This window comes from Serinus canaria, chromosome 3, assembly GCF_022539315.1.
Source record: "Serinus canaria isolate serCan28SL12 chromosome 3, serCan2020, whole genome shotgun sequence".
Lineage (NCBI taxonomy): Eukaryota > Metazoa > Chordata > Aves > Passeriformes > Fringillidae > Serinus > Serinus canaria.
The window spans coordinates 72,055,483-72,061,482 of NC_066316.1; the positions used below are offsets into that span (position 1 = coordinate 72,055,483).

At 47.0% G+C, this 6,000-nt stretch overlaps 1 protein-coding gene across 1 annotated transcript in view; it reads right to left on the reverse strand.

The window, feature by feature from the left end:
* GRIK2 (glutamate ionotropic receptor kainate type subunit 2) overlaps positions 1–5,259 on the reverse strand; it is a 347,786-nt gene extending 342,527 nt beyond the window's left edge. The window contains exon 1 of the mRNA XM_050972903.1: positions 5,116–5,259. The gene's annotated coding sequence lies outside the window, so the exon portion shown is untranslated. The remainder of the gene's footprint in view (positions 1–5,115) is intronic.
* Between the last annotated feature and the right edge of the window lie 741 nt (positions 5,260–6,000).

Sequence of the window (6,000 nt, forward strand, 5' to 3'; positions counted from 1 at the left end):
CAGCTTCTGACGCGAAGCCAAGATTAAGTGAGAGAAATTGAGATAGCTCTTCTCTGCTTAAGGCTGCCTGCCAGACAGCCTTCCCAATTTCTATTATGCAACCGATCTGATCGCCCAGCTTTGTCGGAGGAAAAAAAAAACCAAAGCAGCTCGGTTATATTTACATGCTTCTTATTGTTATTAGTTATTCAGTTGTTCTGAACAATGGCTATAAGGACCGGGGGGGGGGCGGTGGGGGGGGGCGGGGGGGGTGGGGGGGAGAGTGCTGCTAGAAGGGAGAAGGGAATCGGTTGTGTGAAAATCAATTCCTGTATTTCAATAGCTGACTGCTTGGGGAAAGATCAGTTAGCTTTAGAGTTGTGAAAGAGAAGGCTGACAACAAAGTCATGCAGGTTATCAGAGTAACCATCAGGTTTGAGGGAAAAAAAAATATTACAGTCATTAACTGTTACTCATTTTAATGCATGAAGTAGGATAAATGCTATGGCTTGTGTATTGACTGTCCCTAGGAACTTGCTCCGGACTCAGTGATAAGGGAGCACCAGGCTGCTTTTGCAAGGTAACAGGAATCGGCAGCGCTGGAATAACCTTGTTGAATGCACACACCTGTTTAGCTAAACTTGCTTGAAATTGCTCAAAAGACACTAACTAGGGGATTTACTAGCTTATGATTTTCACTTTATTCTGCCACTCTCTTATTTTGCACTCTGCTTTCCTTTCACTCCAGTATTATGGAAATGTTGCTGTTCCTCCCTATACTATGATCTAGGTAGTTTGTCATTTTGCTGTCCTCAGTGAGAACAACAGCATTTCCAATTTGATAATGGGATACTGAGTTTATATCTGGAAATGCAGCCACAGATTTTTGGGTTTTGACCAGGTGTTCCAAAGAAGATAAACCCATTCCGTGGACTACTTTAGATTTTCCTTGGAAATGTAATTAGTTGTGTGTCTGCGTCCACTGAAATACATTAAACCAGGACTGTCAGACTTTGCAATCTAAGTCAGGATTTGCTGAACCTGCTTGACTTTACTACAAACACTGAAATATAATTCCTGTATTTCCCATCAGGAAAATGAATTTATTTTTTCTACATTCCACCTACAGACATCTTTTGTCTCTTTTATTTCCTTCCTTTGCTTTTCATTAATAAAGACAATATCATTGGGAGACTTTCCCCACAGATACATACAGAAGAATATAGAATAAACCTGACTTTACAGAAGTAAATACCAAAGATGCCAAGCTAATGGGAACACTCTGTGAAATCTATCAGAAGCAGAGCATGGAAGAGGTGAGTTATTGTTTATTCTTAATTAACATCTGTGTGTTGTAGACCTGTAAATAAGTAGCAGCAGCATTAGGATTATAACTTGTAGTGTTTTTGCTCTGGACCTCTAGAAGCGTTAGCAATTCTCAGTAACTTTTTTGTTATTTTGCCTTAGTGATTTCCTCTGCACACTTTTACTTAAAACACTGTAAAATGCTGATGAAAAGAAATGTACAATCTGTGAAAGGATTATTTAACATCATTGATTTTTTCCCCCCTCTAAGATGGAGGCATAACTGCAGTGTCAAAAATAAGTATCATGAATGGCTAGTTCTGCAGTCTAGCAGGGAATTCAATCAGACGATTTGACTATTGGAGCACTTTAAAAAGAACACCTAGTGTTAAAAGCAAGGATATCTAGCGACTCCTTCAGTTCACACTTAGAATATCTCCCAGTAAAAAATGCAGAGAGATACTTTTCCTTCTATTTACTATTTCATGTATTCTCTTCCACTCGTTTCTATTTTTTCATAGTCCAAGGAGAAATAAAACCAACCCACGTGAACCCTGTGAAAGTTCATTGCCTCCCTCCCTGGTGTTGCTGAAATAAAGGGTATGATTTAGATATATTTTTAATTGTGAATGCTCCGGTGCAGCTTGCAGTGTAACCAGATCAGATTTTTTTTTAATTTTGTTTTGGTGAGAAGTTTTGAAAATATAATATTCGTCCTCAGGTTTAGCACATTAAACAATACATGAACTTTGGACAAAGTGACTCCTGTTACCAGTTTGATTTTCTAAGCTCTCTTGGAAAAAACAACACAGCTACCTGTAATCTCAGCCCAATAGGGCACCTAACTCATGGAGGCGTTTAGAACTGGAATCATAAAACAACTTGTGGTTAATTCCTGTTACTATTAAACACTCAGCAGCCCACGCTGCAGCCCCTGGTCTGACGCCTGAGGCTCACAGAGTTTCCTTCCCCCCCGCCAGCCCCCGCCGCCGCCGGCGGCAGCGGCCTCAGCACCGCGGACAGCGCCAGGAGCGGCTCCGGGCGGCCCCTTCAGCACCGCGGACAGCGCTCCCCGCCGCCCCCACCCCCGCTTCAGGTGCCAAAGAGCCTGGGGGTTTCACCCTTCCCACTCGTTTCACAGCTCGGAAAGGAAATTAAAATCTGTTATCAGCTTCTTTAAAGATATATATTATGCCCTCTATTATGTTAGCTAGCCAGCTATTTTATGGTATTTTATGGGTTCTGAAGAAGTACCAATGTCCTCCTTATCTACTATCAGACATCACCTAGTGCTCTGTATTAACATTCCTCCCCCTTCTTTCAAACCCTAGCTCCCACCTTGAAAAATAGTCGTAGTTAGCCCAGAAATATTTTCTCAAGAATACGAGTCCCTTATATAAAAAATCAAATCTTACAAGATATCAGATGTTTAGAACTCACTAAATATTTAGTGACTGAAGATCACATACAGACTATGTAATTGACTAAAGCCTCAGTCTTCCCCACCCTAGACTCCTTTTCTGTTATTTGGACTTTAACTCCACTTCTTCTTCATGAAAATAAAAGAATACCCTCTTGCATCCTCCAGGCTGATTTCAGCATGAAAACAGGTAAATATTCCTAGTGCCTTCAATATTTCTTTCCCTGTGAGGTTTTTCCCTGTAAAATTCAAAGTCTGGAAATCCTTAATAAAATGTCATGGTAGATAAGCTGGTCTTCTGTTTTGAGATCTTGTCACCACTGTTACACAGCTCTTTTCATAATAAAGTCTGTATGAAACTGCCCTCTACACTTCAGTGATCATCAGCTGGGAAATCTACAATTCCTTGGATATACGTTTTGATTTGTTTGGTCATCTGCTGTAGACATGGTGGTAACACATCTCCAATACACAAGGACACCTTTAATACACAGGACTCTGTTAAAGTGTAGCTGATATGAAAAATAGTAATCCAGCTATAGACAGGGAAAGAAGAAGAGACAGTCTGAGGCCTTACATCTTTTCTGGGTAATAAAAACCTACTATAGTTTTAGCCTGTGTCAAGTATAAATGGTGTACATTATGTACATAATGTTTCAGTTAGAAAGGGGAGATATGTGATTCTGATTACCTTACTATATCAGGAGCTTTTCCCATCAGATCTAATTTTTATGTGCTGTTATCATTATAAAAGTTAACCCAGTTCCAGCTAGCTGCCACCTACTGGGACGTATAGTTTTATCATATTACTTTAAAAAAGAATGGGCTTTTATTTTCAGGTCATAGTTGTGCCTCTAAGAGCAGATAGTGGGGTTTTTATATCACATAATCTACTATTTTGACCTCTCACAACAACAGCTGCTATAAATTTAATGTATGTACAACATATGGTCCCCCAAATGTTTCTCGGACATTTTTCGGCAAATCCTTGCAAACGTTTCGGATTCACATGCCACCACAGTCCTCCTGCTGTTGCAATCTGGTGTGAGGAGAGGCACAGTCTACTGCAACACCTGACCAGCATCTCTAGATCTCTAGAATCAAGTATTGCAGCTTTGCTGACGAAGCAGTAACACGGTCCTCCCTTCTAAAACGTTTGCCAAAGTATTCAAATGAATGTTGATATTATCATTTAAAACAAACTGCGGCCCACTGGCATTTCACTCCCACCAGCTATAAAAAAAACCCCATAGGTCCTTCTCTGTTTGTTATTTTCTCAGTCCAAATTTACAACAAAGTTTCTGCTGCACCAATGATTAATGACATTTTAAGATGGTAATTAATTTTTAGCTAGTGGAAAGACTTGTAATTAATGAAGTGAGTGTGCAACAGACTTTCTTGTTCAGGCACTTTTGAGTATCACAGCAATGCACTTTCCTAGCAAGTTTTAAGCAGCAAAACCAAATACTTTTGACCTGATCTACAGATCAGCCTTTGGTCCCTTCAGCTTCCTTTGGGGTTGGGAAAGCTGTGCACAATTTTTGGAGGAAAATTATGATGCTTTATGTTTTTCCCGCTGTACTCCCCTAAAAGTTTCTAAGAAGAACGTGAAGAGAGGTTTCCCTTACAATCTATTCATTCCTTCTCAGTGCACACAAGGCTCTTGCTATCATGCCTGCACTCCGTAGGCAGGAATGTCTCTTGCTTTCCAGAGAGTGTCAGCGCCCTGGCTACTTTAGCGATGGATGCTCACTCAAAGAATGCCGATTTTGTTCAGAAATAAATGACAGGGCTGCCGATAAGCCGAAAGGGGGACTGTCTGCTCAGTACCATGGGGGCCGGGTAGGGGCAGGAGGAGACCTTACGGAAGTAGAGACTGCTGTCCACCCACAACTCTAGCGAAGTTAGAGCCCGGTTCTCACCTCCGCTCCCCCATGAGAGAGGGGGGCACATCCTCAATGCAGCCGGTTCGGTCTCCCTGAGCCCGGCTCGGGAGCTTGGCTCCGGCTGTGGGAGGGAGTTCCGGGCCACCGGGAGGGCACCGGGCGAGGGGCATCGGGGGGCTGCGCTGCCCTGGCCTCTTGCTCCCTCTTCCCACACCTCCACTTTCAGCGTGGGGACAGCGGCGGCTCTGACGATGCGGAGCAGCGATGGAAGGAAGACAGGAAGCCGACAGGTCTGCTTTCCCCACAGTGAGGGACAGACCCGGGCGGCAACAGCGCTCGGGTCGGCCAGCTCAGCGCCCGCCTTTGCCCTGAGACAGCTGGCCAAGAGCCATCGCGGCGTGCAGCCCTCGGCACAACGCGGCCCCGGTGCATCCCCCGCCACCCCCGGCCCCCCCGCAGCCCCTCATCGGCATGCAAACCCTCCGGCCGTGGCGGCCAGCCGGAGACCCCGGGACATCCTCCTACCTTGAGTTGCGGGAGGGGAATCAGGGAAGGAGAGGAAAGCGGAGGCGGGGGAGGAAGGGCGGTGGCAGGACGCCGGGGACAGCCCGGGCTGCGGTGCAGCCGGCGTCCGGGCACCACTGACGGCGGCGGCAAGCGGGGAGGGAGGGAAGGAGGGAGCGAGGGAGGAGGGAGAGCAAGAAGGAGGGAGGGAGGGAGAGAGGGAGGGAAGAAGGGAGGGATGGAGGGAAGGGAGGAAGGAGTGAGATCCGCCTCCCTTCAGGAGAGCTGCACAGCGCCCTTTAAAGGAGCAGAAACCCGCTTTCTCTACGGCCGCCACTGCCGGCTCCCCGCACCGCCAAGTCTCGCCGGTGCCCGCCGGCCAGCGGTGGGCGCAGGGCTTCCCCCCCCGCGCCGTAGCCCGAGGAGCCCGAACTCGCCGGGCAGCGAGCATTCCCGGCGTTAACAATCCAAGCTCCCAACTGGGGTCCCCGAGCCCGTTTTGTTAACGCGGAGAAAGTGGGAGTTGGATCCTGCCGCCTGTGAAACAGCTTCAGAGACCCCTGCCCGTCCCCATTCTTCCCCCTGGATGCGGGGGTGAGTGGAGTGCTCCTATCTCAGACTGCGGGTGTGCTCGAAAAAGCTTCGGCAGCTTCTCGACTTGTCATGCTTAATCCCGCTTGTGCCCACCCCTTTCTTGAACTAGCGGGTACTAAGCTCGGGCACTTCCCCGGGCTGGTAGAGGATCCAGGGAGTGGGTGACCACATCTGCCCCAACCGCCCCCTCCTCCCCCGACTCGTTCCTAAGCGTCAACGCTGCGGGAGGGGGGCTGTGGTAAAAGGACCAAGGCCTCCCTGCTGAATTGGGGTGGGAAATGTGCCGTCCGCCCCGCCTTGCGGGAGTGCCAA